Source organism: Chlorocebus sabaeus, chromosome 16, assembly GCF_047675955.1.
Source record: "Chlorocebus sabaeus isolate Y175 chromosome 16, mChlSab1.0.hap1, whole genome shotgun sequence".
NCBI classification, from domain to species: Eukaryota; Metazoa; Chordata; class Mammalia; order Primates; family Cercopithecidae; genus Chlorocebus; species Chlorocebus sabaeus.
This window is the reverse complement of record NC_132919.1, coordinates 28,903,172-28,921,242: the sequence shown is the minus strand read 5'-3', so window position 1 is coordinate 28,921,242 and position 18,071 is coordinate 28,903,172. Positions and strand designations below refer to the sequence as shown.

The 18,071-nt window shown below is 53.1% G+C and overlaps 1 pseudogene; it reads right to left on the bottom strand.

Moving 5' to 3' along the window:
- Positions 1-1,144: 1,144 nt before the first annotated feature.
- LOC119621946 (TBC1 domain family member 3B-like) lies at positions 1,145-10,455 on the bottom strand (annotated as a pseudogene).
- Positions 10,456-18,071: the final 7,616 nt, after the last annotated feature.

The window sequence follows — 18,071 nt, the reverse complement described above, 5'->3', positions numbered from 1 at the left end:
AATTATAATCCCCACTTTACAGAAAAGAGAAGTGAGGCTCAGAAAGGGCAGTTAATTTTCCCAAGGTCACACAGCTAGCAAGTAGTGGAGCAGATGCAAACCAGACCTGTCACACTCCGGGGTCCTCACTCTCAGCCACTGTGCTGTGCTTGGATCAGGCTTCTTTTCACAAGCTCAAAATGGTCTTAGTCAACAGCCAGCAATAAGGGCCACATGCTGTTCCTCAACTCACTTAAAACCAAAGTAACAGTTTTGGGTGGATGGCACCTATTTTTAATCTGATTGAGCACTCCGAAGCCTCCAGGGTGAGTTGCTTAGCTCAAAGCAGTTATCCTACCCAAATGAAATTGTGATTACAAGTGCCACACTAGATGAAGCAGAACTCTCTGACCTCGAAAGCTCACTTATCTGTACCCAGAGATGAGTCTAAATTATTTTCTAAGAATGTGGATGTAGCCTGACAGTCACGTGTACTAGTTTAGACCACCGTCTTTGGAGTTTGACCATGGTTCTGCCATTGACTATTATCTGGGGCTCCTGACTAGGTGGGACTACAGGCACACGCCACCAGGCCTGGTGAATTTCTTTGACTTTTCTCTAGAGCCAGGGTCCACCTATGTTTCCCAGGCTGGTCTCAGAGTTCTAGGCTCGAGTGAACCTGAACCTCCTGCCTCGACCTCTCAAATTGCTGGGATTACAGGTGTGAACCACCACACCCGGCCTAAATTTACGATGTGCCATGGGACTACAAAACATCATTATTAGGGCTGCCAGATTGAAGGTGTAGGAGTACACTAGGGTGCCTTTTCAATCTTTCTTTATATCTAAAATCATTTCAACAGGAAATATTTATTTAAAACATGAATGTTGTTATCGTTCCATGAGTGTGAAGTACAAAGGCAGGCTCATGGTGTTGTCAGAATTCAGAATGCTGGTAGCGGGGCTGGGGGCGCTGCAAGGGGCTGGGCATGGTTGGCTTTGTGATCTGGGGGCTAATGTGTTCCATCTGTGAACGTCTTTCAAACTGGGCACTTTATTAATAAGTTTTTGTAAGTTTAACACAAAATAAAATGAGGAGGTGAAGCTTGCTCGGGTTGCTAATCCTCAGGAAAGTGTACAGCCATTAGCCCTGGCCCAGATGCTTCTAGAAGCCTAGAGGGAACTGAGAACTTTCCAAGTAGAGGTGGCAGAGGCAAGGCCCTGAGGAGGGAGCACTGCTGTTCGTCCCTAGCTATGAAGGGGGTGTCCTGATCAGAATCAGTGCTGGGTGCAGTGCAGGGCCGGGAAGTCCATGTCCACATTGTGGCTCAGTACAGTGAAAGCCAATCTCACCACCTCCGCAGGGTGTTCCGCCTGCCAGCAGGTGGCCAGCTGGTCCTCCTGGGATATGATACCATTGTAGAAATTGGGTGCAAGTCTCTTGTCCGCAGATGGGGTGCCCTGTTGCAGTGGGATGTCTCCCGACCTCCCTCAGTCCTGATGGGCCTGGGCAGGGCCTGGTGTCACAGCCCCATGGGCTTCTCAAGCTGGTCCTGTCCCATAGTCCCAGGGCTGTCCAGGACACATTCAGAAGGGACATGGACCCAGCAGCTCTGTTCAAAATCACAGTGGGGGAACCAAGGGCCCCCCACATTCAGGTCCGTCGGGAGCCGGGGCATCGAGTTCCACTGCAGGAATCTCCAGGAACCCTGAGGTCTTCCCTGAGCCGGGGCCAGGCTGGGCACACCTTGAGTGTCCACAGGGTAGGTGTCTTCCCGGACAGCCCCACCAGGACAGGGTGTGGAAGAACGAGGTGCCCATGGCGGGAAAGCTGACCAAATGGGCCACTGGAACCGGGCTGGTGGGCCTGGAGGGGTCTGCCTGTCCCCCTTGCAGAGGGTCTTCCTGCCACGTGAAGCCGGAATAGGCCTGGGTGCCGAGAACCCTTGCTTGGGTTTGGCTGAAAGGAAAACAGACCTGGTTAGTTTCTCTAGTGAGCCCATGCAGGCCTTTCTGGGCCGGGTACTACCTGCCTGGGTCTCTGGAGTCCTCGGAGGCTCTGTTTGGCCCCCGTGGTCTGACACTGAGGACACACCTGTAGTCTGCTGATCCCAGGCGAGAGGTGTGTGCCGCCTGGCATGGGGAAGGTGTTGGGGCATGGCAGGTGGCTCCTGGGACTGCCCCCAGGGTTTGAACTGGCTAGGGGCTTCCTGCCACGCTCCCTCGTCCCAGGGTTGTTGGGCCAGGGATACAGCCCCCAGTGAGAACTCAGGTGGGAGGGGCCTTGGATGTCACCCAACCCCTTGCCACCTCACATGAGGACCCGTCTCTGCAGTGGGTGATTGGGCCTGGATGTGGGTCACCCTCTGCCCTCCTGGGCTGCCCAGTCCATGCCAGGACTGACTGTTCCCACATCTGCCTGAATTCTTGGCTGTGGCTCTGGGCCCTGGGTCCTGCCTGTGCCCTCTCCCTGAATACTCTGGGGGTCAGGGACACCCGATTCCCTTGTCTCCCTGGCTCCCTTGTCCTGGCAACCTTGGAGGAGCGTGCAGCAGTGAGGGGCCTCTGCTGCTCTCTGAGGCTGTGGGTGCTTGCAGGGAGGGGTGGGGTCTCCCACAAATGGTCTGGCTCCTCTAGTGCCCTTGAGGGTCCTGTGACGGGGGGAGAAAGACACCGTGGAAAGTGGGAGGGGGCTTGTTGGAGGGTCATGCCCACATCGCCCTCCTGCGGGCACAACACATCCAGTACACATGCACTGAGCGCCTGCCATGAGGACCGGTGGGCCTCCTGTACTTTCTTAGAGTCCAGGAGGAAGAGGAGGAAGAAAAGGTGAAGAGGAAGGCCCAGGTAGTAGGGTTGTGGGTCCCGGGCACTCCCCCACTATTGACTGTCCCAGAGGGTGACATGGGAGGGGACATGGCACTGGAGCCCATCTGGGGGTGGCAGGTCCCTTTGCTTCCTTGTTAGTTTCTTCGTAGAGGCCCTAAGATGCTTGAGCACAGAGTCATCATCCAACTCCCGGGTGTGGAAGAACAGGTTCCGAAACCGTGTCCACAGGACAAACCTGGACGTCTTAGTGAGGCACTCTAGGGACAGGGTGGACATCAGGCCAGGAGAGTTCCCTGGCAGGGGGCACAGCTCATTCCCCATGGCCACTTCAGTCTCCCACTGGGTGGTACAGGAACCTTCTGTGGCCACCCCAGGGGTCCAGATGTGCACAGGATGCTATGGCGGCGGGTGACCTGGGCAGGGAAGTGCTCACCACATGTATGACTTTCATCTGGGTCATGTGGGGGACAGGCTCGGTGTCATAGTTCCCTGCCCAGCCCACCTGGCCAGACCTCCCTCTGGGCCAGAACAGAAGATCATGAGGACAGTGTGAGGAAGCCGCCCGCAGGTAAGTCGGGGTCTGACCCCAGGGCTCCCCAGGCCCCCCTGGGCACACGGAGACTTACTCCTCTGAACTTTAAAGACAATGCTTGTCATCGGCATCAACACCTGTTCTCCTTCCAGCAAATACACGTCCCACAGGCGCGGGATGAGCCCAAGAGAGATCTGTGGGGATAGCAGGTGTGGGAGACTGTAGCCCTTCCAGGCTGGTTGCTCAAGCTGAGCCCACTGGGGTTTCAGTCCCCAGAGTCAGTGACCTTCCCCAGGAGGGTTTCCTGAGCCCTCCAGGGCGCTGGGTCAGACAAGGTCCTGCAGCTCCTCATGGATACACTCATTTAAGTGGGTTTGTGGCTCCTGGAGAGAGGGGCTTGCCCAGGGCATAAGGCTTCCCTGAGCCCTCCCAAGTCGGGTCTTGGCCCAGTCTGCCTATAAGGCGGGGCCTGAGCCCCAGTCATTGCCCTGGGATGACCCCTCTTGGGCAGAGGGTTTTGTTTGGGTGTCCTGTGGGGACCCGCCTGAGCTTCCTGTGGGCTGTGGGTGAGTCAGACCCTCTGGCTGGGGAAGCAGGGCACTGCAGGACAAGGAGGGTCTCAGAGCCAGGGTCTCCCTGTGCCTCCTTACCCCGTCATTCAACATCGAGAGAAGCCAGCCTAAAGAGAAGCCCTGTGTGCAAAGTCCTTCCTTGTCCTGATGGGAGGAACAGAGGTGCTCAGGGCCCCCTGGGCTGCCCTAAAAATCTCTCCCTCTTCCAGGGCCTCTGAAGACCCTTCCCCTAGTGCAGAACACTGGGCGGTGTCCAGGGCTCCCCACAACACCATCCCCTTCCCACACTCCTGGTGGACATACTGCCCTTTGCCCTGCTCTGCAGGAGCTGGGCCCCCATCCCTGTGCCTCTGTCTCCTCCAGGGCAGGAAAGGAAACCAACTCCCAGCCCATGGAGAATCCGACGTCCCAGGTCAGGCCCTGGCTGGACTCAGCCAGTCACCCAGCCCCACGAGGGGCTCCAGGCCCCGTTCCTCCAGCCCCACGAGAGGCAGGGCCTCTGGGGAAGAGCCGAGGGGACCATAAACTCACCAGATGCCACATGGTCTTGTGTTGTGACGTGGGTACCACATGCTCCTGATGGTCTTGGAGCCCCTGGACTGTCCTGCCATTTGGGCTGTGGAATCCTGAGAAGCCCCCAGCCCATCAAGAAATCAGAGTCTTTCCCCAAGATGTGGAGCCATCAGCTGGAAGAGCTGGGCAGCTGCAGAGGCCCCCAAATCCCAAGGCCTCCCACCCTCCCATCTGATGACCTCACCATGCAGCCTTTGCCCTGGGGACGTGGGGCAGGAACATCCCCTGGAGCCTGGCTGGCGGTCTCCCTGGAGGCCTCCTGGACCAGGGTGCAAAAAGGGCAAGCGTGACTTTGAGGCCACGGAAAGGTGGCCAGAACAGGGTGGGTGCTGGGCTTCCTGGTTGTCTCCTGGAAGTGGGGTCGGGCCAGGGGACACGGGATGGGGAGATGCTGCCACCTGGGCTTGGTCGGCCCATTTGTGGGCACCAAGGGTAACAGGAACCTGAGCAGCTGGAGGGCAGGAGGAGTCTCAGGGAGGGGAGAGTCAGCTGCACAGAATCAGTCAGAGGGCGTGGCAGCAGGACACAGAGGGTGGCCACGGGGAGGATGAGATGCCCTCCGCTGATGGGGATGAAAGGTGTCTGACTTGGGCTGTGGGGGTCAGCCACGGACTCCTCTGGGACCCTCAGCAGAGACATCCTAAAGACTCCCAAGGAGCTGGCGACACAAGGAAGGTGCCTTGGTTGAAAGCCGAGATCACCTGGCCAGGGTGGACGTCCTTGGGTCTGGTTGCATGAGGTCCTGGGGGCAGCTGTTCACCTACCCTCCAGGGAGTGCCTCTCACTGGCCAGCAGCTGCACCAGTGCCCAGAATGCATCCTCCTCAGGCAGATAAAGGAGGAACAAGGCCACGACATGGCTCAAGTCCCTGCAGTAGCCCACCTCCTGCAAGAGCCAGAGTCACCGTGGAAGGACATCACCTGGGAGGACTGAGGTCACCTGGGAGGACTCATGTCATTGGAGAGGGCAGAGGTGACTGAAGAGGCTTCCTCTGAAGAAGAGGCTTCCTCAGGGTGCAAATTCATTTCATGACAAGAGCCAAGTCCATCAGGCACTTCAGCACTTTGTCCAAAATGTCTCCTGATGGCACCGGCCTGTGTGTGACTCTGCCAAGCTCCTGGGCTTTGGGGCAGCCCCAGGAGGAGGGCATCATTTCTGGTTCTGAGAAGTGGTGGTCAGACCCAGGTGACACCAGGAGTCCAGGCCCCGACTCCTTTGTGTCTCAGCTTGACCCCTTGAGGCCACCCCCTTGCTTGGAGGTTAATGCCAGCAGTGAGCTGGAGTCCTACCTCCTATATCCTGGTGGGTCACAAATACTAACTTTAAAAGAAGCAGCGACACCCCCACCAGACACCCACTCCTGTGAACAGGGAAATACTGCCCGGGAACGTCACTGCCGGGAATACTCACCGGGTTATACTCCGAATATGCCAGGAGGATGTAGAATAGTTCCCGCTGCCTAGGAGACAGAAATGAGGCTTTTGTTTGTTTTGTGCAGATGCTGTAAGTTTCACTTTGTCTACAAAGCCTAACAACAAATCCCATTTCAGGTTCAGATGATTCACCAGATAAGCAGTGAGCTCTTCAGGGCCTTTGACTTTGAGGAAATGTTTCAGTAAAATCTACATCTGTGACATGCAGATAGCCCAGTTGTACAGTGACTTGCCTGCTCCTTTCCACTCTGAATGATTTTTTTTTTTTTTTCAGTTTGCACACACGCCAGCTCAGTCTTTGAATGTACAGTTCCTCTGTGGTTCTAAACCAATGTGCAGAGTCTCCCGACCACTGCTCCAGCCCCTCCTGAAACGACTCCTTCATCTTCCAAGTCTCCAGGTGGCCCCTATGCACCCGGCCTCTCCCTGATCCCTCAGCCCCCGGCCACCCAGACTGCTTGTCAGTCCCTATGGTTTGGCCTTTTCCAGAATGGCCCAGGAATGGGAATCCTACGTGGTAGCTTATTGGATCTGGCTTCTTCCCCTCAGCAAAACGCATCTAGGATCCACCCACGTTCGTACGGGCCTCACTGGCTCCTTTCCCTTTTCTCACTGGGTCTTCCCTTTGAACGGAAGACCAGACTTGCTCTCCCCATTCCCGTGTTGAAGGCTGTCCTGAAGGCTCTATGTGTGAGTGATGATGAATCAAGCAGTGGACGTGGCATGCAGGTTTCATGTGGATGTCAGTTTTCAAATCAGTGGGTTCAATATCTATGACACTTTGGGGACGTGCGGTTCAAGTCCATTGAGCTTTGTGAGCCACTGCCCAACTGGCTGCCAAAGTGGCTGTGCCATAACATGTTCCCAGCAGACCAGGATGAGTTTCCAGGACCCCTAATTGCCCCAGCATTCGGTACTGTCAGTGTTTCCTGGAAAGGCTCATGGGCCCTCCATCCTGCCACCCTCCCATGGGTCCTACCATGGGTCCCCATGGGTCAGGGAGAGCACCTTTCACCATTGTGCATGATTTTGTTTGCTGCCTTCTGTCTCCTCAGGATCCTTCTGGGTCCCTTACATGTTCCAGTCTGGCCCAGGGCTTGGAAGCAGGGAGGTGCTCAGTTCACAGTGCCGGCTGCTCCCTGAGCCAGGAGAGCTCTTGGCAGCTCTGTCATCTCTCCTGGGTGACCCTGGCTTCTGCTCCAGGGAGGCCCCCATCCCGCTCATTCACTCCATCTCCACTGGGACCCTGTGGCTCCCATAGGCTTACTTGGCTCCGTATCGATCCCGGAACAAGATGTGTCTCCTTAGTGTCCTGCTCATGTCCAGGTCGATCTGGTGGATGTGTTCAGATGACCTCTTGCCCTTCTCCTTCATGACCTGTAGGGCAGGGCCAAGAGGAGGAAGCAGCCTCAGAACAGATGGAAGACTCCCTGCCCCAAATGGCAGTCAGCCCACAGTCAGCATTCCGGGAAGGAAGGAAAGCAGGAAGGTTTCCTTCTGCACAAAACTGCTTTTTGGCTTGTTACTGAAGCCGAGGAGGGTCACCAGAGCCGAGTTTGTCTGTGGTGACTATGTCACTGTCCGTGCCCAGGATGTGCATCTGACCATCCCACCCACCCCCGAGCCTGGGCTTGATGCTCCCTCCAGCTGGAGACCTGGGCCCCTGACACAGCCTGTCCTGTTTGTTGTGCTCTGGCTGAGCGTACCTTGTATGTTCTGCGGTTTTTTGACTTGACTTCCTGTATGTTCAGGAGAACTGACCACATTTGGCCCCGGATATTCATGGGAATGCCCTTATATACTCGATCTATCAGCTGTGGGCAGAAAACAATCCAGTGTCACAGGCCACAGGGTGACCCCAGTGAGGACCAGAGCCCACGGATTCTAGCAATTGTTGGTTTTGGCCCCACGATCCCTCGGTAGAGGTGAGATCAAGCTGGGACAGGGTCTCCCTTCCCAGGATTGAAAGCACGGATGGGCACTCAAAGTCAGAACTCTGATCTGAACCTTTTCCTTCCTTTGGGTCACCAGGGCATCCCTAGCCTTGAGCTCCAGGTGGTCCCAGCCCTAGATTCAGATTCCCTCCCAGCAAGGTGATGCTTGCACTAATAGGCAGGCAAACCACCGACCAGGCCTGCAGTCCTCTGGGTGAGGACAGTGTGCCACCCATCCTCTGAGAGGCTGATGGTGCCAGGCCACAGCCGTGGGTGCCTGTCTCCTGTCTCTGCAGAGAGTAGTTCCAGCGGCCTCTCCCTCCACACATTACTTTTTTACTGTTCTTATATGTCTCCCATTGTCCCAGCATTTCCATCCACTTGCTCTTTCATCTCATCTCCTGCTGAATTTGCTGTCAAATGAGGAATGTTGGAGTAAGGGGAGCTGCCAGGCTTCCCAGAGCCGCCCGTGGATGCTGGATCTTGGGCTGTGGAGCCCTGGTGGGACCCAGCTGGAGGGAGCCAGGGAAGGGCAGACCCTAAAGGCTGAGAGCCTTTGAGCAAATGATCACTAGTGGGCTGGTTTTGGGCGCATGGGTTGTGCCATCCTCAGGACACAGACACACCAGTCTTAGGTCAGGTCCCAGCCTCTAGGTGACGTCCTGACACAGGCGGGCAGCCATCCCCAAGTCACAAGTGTGGTTCTCACTTTGGAATTTTATCAAACTTCCCAAGTTACAGCACCTTGGGGTCAGATCCTGCAGGGACTGCTGCCCCTCCCAGGGACAGCGTGTTGCCCTCACCCGCCACCGCCCAGGCCAGCTGCCTCCTCTGCCTCACTGACCACCCGCCCAGTCCCCACGCCCCTGGACCAGCACCCACCCCACCATGCATCAGGCTCTTACCTTCACCTCCCGAGCAGTGGCAGGAGGCAGCTCTGTCTCACTGTAAGACAACCCAGGCAGAACTGAGGACCTGCACAGGGCCTGGAGCTCCCCGAGACTGGGAACCAACCCCCAAAAAGGATAGGCTCTGTCCCTATCTAGGCTCAGGGCTCAGTCCAGGAAAAGACACAGGGAAGGGAGGACAAGGGCCTTCCTGTGGGGCTGACTCCCAGGAGGGGCAGGAGCTGGGAGAAGAAGGAGTGCGGGGCCAGCCTGGCCGGGGTTACTGGGGCTCCTGGCGTGGGGGACGGTCAGGCCTCACAATGGGGCTGCCCGTCCTGGACTGGAGGTGGTGCTTTCTGCTGGAGCTGAGAAAGGTCAGGCCTGAGATGGGATGGGGGCCGCCCAGGGTGGGCGACCGGGCCCTGACAGGAGTCCCTCAGGGAGTGACCACGTCACCCCACCAGGGTCAAGGAAGCCTGCCCTGAGACCTGCCCGGTGTACTCCTGGTGCACCAGGGGCCCATCCCACTTAACAGCCCCAAGGCCCTTGCAAGTTCTGACTCCCAGCATCCACCTGCCTCTCCCTGCACCTGACCCCCACACCCTGCGTTTCAGAAGTGGCACCGCTCATCAGCTACCACCCTACCTCCCCCGGGATCCTCTGTCTCTCCATCCTATGATCCCTGACAGATGGGCTTCTCTTACCTGGCCCCAGATCCCTTCCCAGCACCAGACTCAGGGTCTTTAGCCAAAAGCCCTGCTGCCTCCCAGTCCTCACTGTGAGATGCCCAGAATGGGGCCCTGCCCATCTTCTCCCCCATTCTCCTAGGGCCACAGACCCCACTGTCTCCATGCCTATCCCTCTTCCCCATGGGGACAGTGAGGGCTGTAGCTCTATGGAAATGGAGGAGGACAGGGGCAGGGGAGCCTTCAGAGACCTGCTGGACAATAGCCTTGAGGCTGAGCCAGGTGTCCCCTCACCCTGTGGCCACAACCCTTGTATCTCACTGGGGTTGTCTCCAAGTGGACAGGGCCAGCCAGACCCTCAGGCTGCCCCGCTCCTCTTGTGCTAACTTGCGAACAGAACTGCTGAGAGCCCAGGGGCCTGACCTAGCCAAGTCTCCATTCCCACCTGCTCCCTAGATGGGCCCCGCACCTCTGGCCTAACAGCAACCTCGGGCTGGACCTGCAGGGGAGCCAGGGAGGAGTTCTGACCCTGGAAAGGAGGTTGGCCCGACCCAATGAGACAGTCCTGCCTCAGAAAGGCCTTTCTGAAAGCAAACCCATCCCTGAGCTGAGACAGGTGCTTTAGGGGTGAGGGGAGCACAGAGGACTCACTGCACAATCCCAAAGCGATCAATGCTACTGTCGATTCCAAGAGGCTCAGGCTCCATGTCCTCGGGCAGCCCAGCTCGTTGTCCCTGTAACCCAGAGGGAGCCTTGGTGAGGGGTCCAAGACAAAGGGTGCAAGGGCCTGTGGGTAGTGGCCACCCGTCCCCACCCTGTGCTCCTAGGGAACCCAGGACCCTTTGACCAGGGCGCACTGGAAGAGGCCTCCCTCCAAGGAGCAGAGCGACCTGTACCTTCTCATACTTCATAATGATGTCCTCTCGCTCCTGTGCCCAGAAATTATCCTCGTCCTCTATGATTTCCATCCTGTGAGACAAAATCATCTAAAAGTTACATTGTACCTGAGAGCTTCAGAGAACACCTGAACCGCTCCCACCAGGCTCCGAGATGCTGGCTGACTTTGTAACCCTGATTCCATCACCGCCCCCTGGTAAAAAGGAGCCAGACCCAGTGGCCCACACCTGCACGAGTCTCTGGAGTTTGAAGCCCCAAGCAGGGGTGGGCATCATCCCAAAGACTTGAGGACAGTGGGTCCTGGACGGAGAATCCCGTCATCCCCAAATGCCATGAAATGGGGACACACCTGCCGCAGTAGGTTGAATGGTGTCCACCTGCCAAGGGTGAAGGGCCCATGATGGGCTATTCCAGGGATGTGGAGGGAGACTGGGGTCAGTGACCAGAGGTCTCTGTACAATCCGCCTCCTGGGATGCTCAGGACCACAGAGATGCCCAGTTTCCTACAGAGATCAAGATCTCTCCTGACTGCTCTGTTCTTCTCCGCTCATCACTTTGGCTCCCGTGGCCCTTCAGTCTGAACAGTGAAGCCACTTTAGGAATAATGCCAGTTGAGCAGGAGGGTGTTCGGTTTGGAGGATGAAAATGATCTATTGTGCTCGTGGAAACCCTCACTCGGGGAGGGACTGTGGACTCCACCATTCTGAGCTGTCCCTACAGGAAGGGGCTTCATTTTCCTGGGTCACTGAGGAAGAACGGTGAGTCCTTGGTCCTGGAGAACACCTGGTTGGACTGTCCCTCCTGGGAACACTCAGGGCAAAAGGAAGGCGAGACCTCAAAAGGACAAGACACAGCAAGAAATACTTGGAGAGAACCCCAGTGCCTCGACATCTTTGAACAGAAGGGAAGATGGTCTCCCCCAGCCAGTCCTCCAGGGCTCCTTCATTTCCCACAACTGCCCAAGGGCAGAAGGCTCCCCTGGATAAGGGACCATGTGTGTTCAGTGGGGCCCACAGCCACCATCAGGACCCAGCTTAGGACACAGAGGTGTTCTGCGGACCCTCCTATCCACCACACCCACAGTGGATCCATCCCAGTGGCTCTGCCAGGACCAGGCTCTGCCACATCGGGATTGGAAACCTGGGAAGACTTGGGATCTAGGGCAGGGAGGTCACAGGGTTCAGGCCTGAATTCCAGCACAGCTCACAGCAAGGCTGAGAGCAAAACCCAGGGTCCTGTCTGGATTCCCAGTCCAGTTACCGCCTCTCTGACCCCAGACATCTCACCTGTCGAATGGGTACACTAGGGAACGGCACTCACTCTAAGAAGCCACCATGAGGACAAAAGAGCCAATTGTCTACACGGGCAGTGTAGAACAGGTGGTGCCCGGTGAGTGCTCAGGGATGACCCTCCTCGGTAGCTGCCCAGAGGCCAACATTGCCCACACCATAGCCACTGTCCCCAAGTCAGCCTGGAGGGAAGACAGCAGGTCACACTCACCTGATTCTGATGAATCAGCTGGCCTGCGTTATGCCTCTCAGGTAGAAAACCTCTGAGTCCACAAAACTGTTCACAGATACCACTGTGTGTGTGTGGCTGATACCACTGTGCGTGTCTAGCTGCTGTAGAATACAGAGGCAGGCCGGAGAGCGGATTGGTGCTAAGCACCAGCGACATTCTGAGGTCGTGGCACGCATCACAGTGGGGCCTTGCCTGGGTCAGCAGGGCCCAGAGTCAGGGTCCTCTGCTGCCTGAGGTGGCCACATGCCTGCCTGCAATGTGTTTGTGCGTGCACAAGTGTACATGGGTAAACACATCTGTGCATGTGTGTGTGGCTTCTCTGGCCAGGCCTGGCTGCCCCAGTCATGTGTGCACCCAGTTCCTCATCAGTGTGACCCCCAAGGCCCAGGGCCAGCATCAGAGCATCCATGGGTGTTTCCTAACCTCAGCCCTCCTCGCCCACGGTCGTCCTGGGACACACATAGGTGTGGAGGGAAGAGATTGCTGCTGTTGAATCTCAGAATGCAAATGCTAAGACCTAATGGGCTTTTTAGTGTCTCTAATGATATCTCTTTTTCATTTCTGATATTTTAACTGAGTACTTCTCTCCATGTCCCTTGGATATTCTAGCTTGTGGATCCTGTGGGGAAAGTGCTGGGCACACAGTAGGGGGTGACATTTCTAGACATGTTATCCAAAATCTGGTTCATCTGTCCTTCCACCCAGGGCCTAGGAGATGCCAAATTCCAGGGTCCAAAAAGAGCTTGGGATAAAATGAAACTTCAAGGGTTGGGCTTTGACCTGGGCTGAGTCTGCCTGTGCCACTTAAACGGAGTCTCAAGTCCCAAGATAGGGCGTCCAGATGCCTCAATGCAGGGACCTCTGATCGACACCTGCTCCCCTGTACTCATTAGCAGCCTCACCCACCCTACTCTCAAAGCACACTTGGCCATCATATCCAGGCGCTCTGCATCTGTGGATTCAGCAACAGCAGATGGAAAATATTCAGAAAATAAATTGGATGGTTATGTCTCTACTGAACATGTGCAGACTTTGTTCTTGTCATCATTTCCTAAAGAATACAGTATCACAACCATTTATGTAGCATCTGCATTGTATCATAAATAATCTAGTAATAGTCTAATGTATAAGGGAGGATGTGCATTGATTATATGTAAATACTAGGCCATGTTATGTCAGAGACTTGAGTATCCATGGATTTTGGCATCCCCAGGACCCTAGAACTAATCCTCCATGGATACCAAGGGACAATTGTATAAACTCACTCAGGAAGGCTGCTCATTGGAGGAAGGACCCAGGTCAGTACAGACAGGGACATCATCCCTGGACTACTGTCCATCCACCCATCCATTCATCCATTGGCACCACCCTCTAGGACTGTCCCAGTGACAGCCCTAGCAAGTGGAGATGAGAAAAAAGACTGGCTCACGTTGTCCAGCTTTGAAGTCTTGGAAGAAGTTGCACCAGTGTGAGAATAGGGGGTCAGTTTCCTCCGGGATACAAAGAGCATATCAGGCCCCCTCGGGGTGAGGAAAGGAGTGCGGCCTCTCCAGCAGCCACACCGGTCTGCAGTGGGATGGGGCTGGGGCTGGCCATGTGGATCACCTGGGCCTCATGAGGGGAACAGAAAGACCAGGGGGCGGAGGAGGAGCATGGGGCAGCTGGATGCCTAAGCAGAAGGCACCTCAGGGAAGGGATATTAGTTTGTTTTCACACTGCTGTAAAGAATACTTGAGACTGGGTAGTTTTTAAAGGAAAGAGGTTTAATGAACTCGCAGTTCAGGGAACTTACAATCATGGCGGAAGGCGAAGGGGAAGCAGGCACCTTCTTCACAAGGCGGCAAGAGGGAGTGAGTGGAGAACGAGGAAGTGCCACACTTTGAAACCATCAGCTCTCCTGAGAACTCCCTCACTATCAGGGGAGCAACATGGGGGAAACTGTCCCCAGATCCAATCTCCTCCCACCAGGTTCCTCCCTTGACACAAGAGGATTACAATTCCAGATGAGTTTTGGGTGGGGACACAGAGCCAAACCTATTAGGGTCTCAGCCTGTCTTGCAGCTCCCCAGGGCTGAGGCTGAGTACAGATCTGCTGGCCCTGCTCTACAGAACCGGGGGCTCTGCCTGTGCGCCCCTTCCTGGGGGTGGTGGCTGCTTCCTCAAGAGGAGGTTGGATCTGCTCTCCTACCCACCCCTCTCCAGGACCTTGTGGAGCCCTGGCCACGTCCTCCCAGGGTAAGGGCAGGAAACTGGGCTCCTTACCCTTCTTGCTGCTTGAGTGCCAATCCTGTGGTCATTTGTAGGCCCCATCACTGTTCCTCCTTCTAAATGGAGAACATTTTGGCAAATCTTTCTGGCAGAGGCCGGGGGCTCATCCCTATTATTTGTTCTAGCTTGGTAAAGTCAGGTGAAGACATCTAGATAAGCAGATAGTAGAGTGGCCCCCAGGAAGGGTGGGTGGAAGGTGCTGGCCTTTGGGCTTGCCTGGACCAGCGTGGGAGTGGGCAAGGTTACTAGGAAGCAAGGCTGTCAGGGCTAAAATCAGGAGGTGGTAATAATGCTGGTTGCAGGGGTTGGGAGCGGTGGCTCAGGCCTGTAATCCCAGGACTTCGTGAGGCCGAGGCGGGCGGATCATAAGGTCGAGAGATCGAGACCATCCTGGCTAACATGGTGAAACCCTGTCTCTACTAAAAATCCAAAAAATTAGCTGCGCATGGTGGCGGGCGCCTGTAGTCCCAGTTACTCGGGAGGCTGAGGCAGGAGAATGGGATCAGCCCAGGAGGCAGAGCTTGCAGTGAGCCCAGATTGCGCCACTGCACTCCAGCCTGGGAGACAGAGCAAGACTCCATCACAAAATAAATAAATAAATAAATAAATAAATAAATAAATAAATAAATAAATAATGCTGGTGGAGGATGGAGTGTGTATCTGGTTTGGGGTGCGGCATGAGAGCCAAGGTTTGTCAGCACACAGAGGGGTGGCTGACTCATGGACTAGGGGCTGTGGAACCCAGTGGTTGCCCTTAGTTCCTGGATCCTGGGAGACTTCTGGAACCTGGGTCTGGGGCAGCCTAGGGGTGGAGGTGGTGGGTGACAGGGGTAGGGGTCTCTGCTTCTCTCTTTCAGTAAGAGGGAGAACCAAGAAAGGCACTGAAGCATGGTCTGCAGAGAAGGCACTTGTGCAATCACCAGGAGAATGAGGGGCCTGAGTTGTCTTCATCTCTCCTAAAAACACGCATTCTCTCCCAGGACACCTTAGTGAAGGCATGAAGCACTGTGTGTGTGTGTGTGTGTGTGTGTGCGCGCGCGCCGGTATATGCATGTGTATGTATGTATGTGCATGTGTGTGTGAAGGTATGTACATGTGAATGTATTTACGTATGTGCATCTGTGTGTGTGTAGGTGTGTGCGCGTGTGTGCGTGTGTGTGCATGTGTGTGCATGTTGCAGGGGTTTACAGTGGACAGGATGTGGGAAGGCAGCTGCAGTTCCAAGCTGCAAGTCTTTCTGATAGAATGGTTAAGATTCCCTGCACCACAGAAAGAGTGTTTTCATTTGCACCCATTTTTATTAGCATTTATTAGCATTTAAACCTGTATTTTTTGTAGCATGTAAAACTTAAGTTGTTTAACTATTCTAAGAATACTTAGAAACATTTACAGTCATTGAGTACGTGAGGAGCTAGGAGAACATGGAAACCTTTCGTCTCCTACAGCAGTCTCTATTTGAAAAACCATCAGGGAGATAGTTGATTCAGAAAATAGTTTTGCTTAGCTAAGATAAGGATGCAATTACCGAAGAAAGAGAGAGAGAATGTTTTACAGTGGAAAGGAGGTTCCAGGGGCATAAGAGGAACCTAGAAATGTTCAACAGTAGTGCCATGAGTTCATAGAAAATAGGAAGCAAGCGTCCAGGCACAGTGACTCACGCCTGTAATCCCAGCACTTTGGGAGGCCGAGGCCGGTGGATCACGGGGACAGGAGATCGAGACAATCCTGGCTAACACAGTGAAACCCCGTCTCTACTAAAAATTAAAAAAAAAAAAAAAAATTAGCCAGGCATGATTGTGGGCTCCTGTAGTTCCACCTACTCAGGAGGCTGAGACAGGAGAATGGCGTGAACCCGCGAGGTGTAGGTTGCAGTGAGCTGAGATTGCGCCATTGCACTCCAGCTTGAGGGACAAAGTGAGACTGCGTCTCAAAAAAAAAAGGAAAAAATTGGAAGCACGCTGGGTATGTGCGTTTAGAGGTGGTGTACATTTTCAGCATTATAAATGAATAGAGATGAGTGGCAATAGTTTTTTTTTTTTTTTTTTGGTCCATAGAGTTTTTTGTATCTTACCTAGTTTTGGATCTCTTCCACTAAAACGATTGCCTGTTGAACATTGTTAGGGATATAAGTACTGAAAGCAAACTGCCTGGGTTTTAATTTTGTTGTGTCCCTTGCACCCTGCCTGGGTTCAAATTCTAGCTCTGCTTATTAAGTTCTTTTAAGGTGCTGATCCTTTGAGCAAGCAAATGTCTTAGCTTCTGTTTTCCCAAGTAAATGGACACAATAGTTGCTACCTTGTGAAGGATTCATGGAATTGACCAACATTTACCAAGTAGCATCAGTGTTTAGTTTTAGTCGTTGGTGATTCTCTGGTTGGATTGTGAGGCGGTGCTAGAGTGAGGAGTGGGGTGGGTGTGTGTGTGTGTGTGTGTGTGTGTGTAGCACTTAATTGCATGCAGAAAGGAAAAGATACTTTTGATAACTGAGAGGCAGCTTTTCTCTGCTTTTGTGTCAAAAAGGAAGAAGAGAGTTTGGAGAGGGAAAGGAATTCTGTTCAATACTAAGCTCTCTTCCTCAAAATCAGAGGTAGATAGAATGTGTAATAATTTATAGAATTTCTAGACTTCAACAATCTTATTTTTTAAATTTTTATTTTTATTTTTTTCAGGTTGAGACTGAGCTAAAGTGAATCTGTGGCGACGTTCTAGATGCACTGGACAGACACCTCACTCCAGCAGCTACCACTAGCGAGTCCTAGGTTTTCTATTATGAAATGTAGGTTCTATGCTAGAAAGGAAAATGTAAGATTAAAAGTTGGCCTTTTTAGAATCAAAACTTTCTTCTATGTAGGTTTCCAACTTTTAATTAAAAATAATTGTTTAATGTTAGAAGGATAATGTTGGAATAAAAAAAGTCATAATGTTGGAATAAAAAGATGGTCAGGCTATTATAAAAATGCATTAGCTTTTGCTTTAGTTATTTATATTCTTTTGCTTTCATGGGACCTATCTCATCTGCCTCCCCCAATTGGCCCGCATTGAACAGTGCTGGCTGAATGTTTCACGTAGAAATTGTATTTTATGATTAATACACTTGCGCCATTTCTTGGAACCACTTGCTTGTTTAATTCTAGTCTATGAGGTGATAATTTTGTTGATATTTACAGGCTCCTCAGTTAATTTCTGTGGGATTTTTGGTAATATTTAATAAGGAAAATAATAGAAGATATCTAAGAAAAAAGAAACAAAGTCAATTATTCTTGACAGTGTTGAAAATTATTGAAGTACACTTGTTAATCATTAGTATAGAACCTACATTTCATAAGAATGAAGAAGTAATTGAATGGGAATAACAAAAAATAAATAAATTATATATAAAAAAAGGGGTAAATACTCACCATGGGATTTGACACTAGTTCTTCTGGGTCACACACCTCCTGGAATTATCTTGGGTTCCTGGAGAGCCAGGCTTGGGTTTCCATCTTCATTCTTGTGAGCACTGGAGAGAGTGTCTTGAATTGGTGCTAATAGACCTTTAATACCTCTCTTATTGCGTATTACTCTTTAAAAAACAAAGATAGAGCAAGACTTGGTTAGAGAATAGTATCTAGCTAAAATTCATTAACTTCATTTTGTTTTCATTGAATTTATGTTTTGCTGGCTTTCCATTTGTGAGAGTGATACAAGTTTCTTTTAATATGAATTTGTAAATATAAACAAGTAGGCCTTTCACAGAAATATATAAAATATATCATAGGAAAGGTGGCACTCTCATATGGCAATAATTACAACAGAGGCCAGCAAATGACCTGAGTGACCCAGAGTGACCTGAGCACTGATTCCCAAACGTCCTCCATAGGACATCCTGCATCCATCAGACCCTTTCCTGGGTCCTCCTGCATCCAGAGGCAACCCTACAGGCGGGGATGCTCGAGAGGGTGCCAGGAGCTTCCGTCTGGG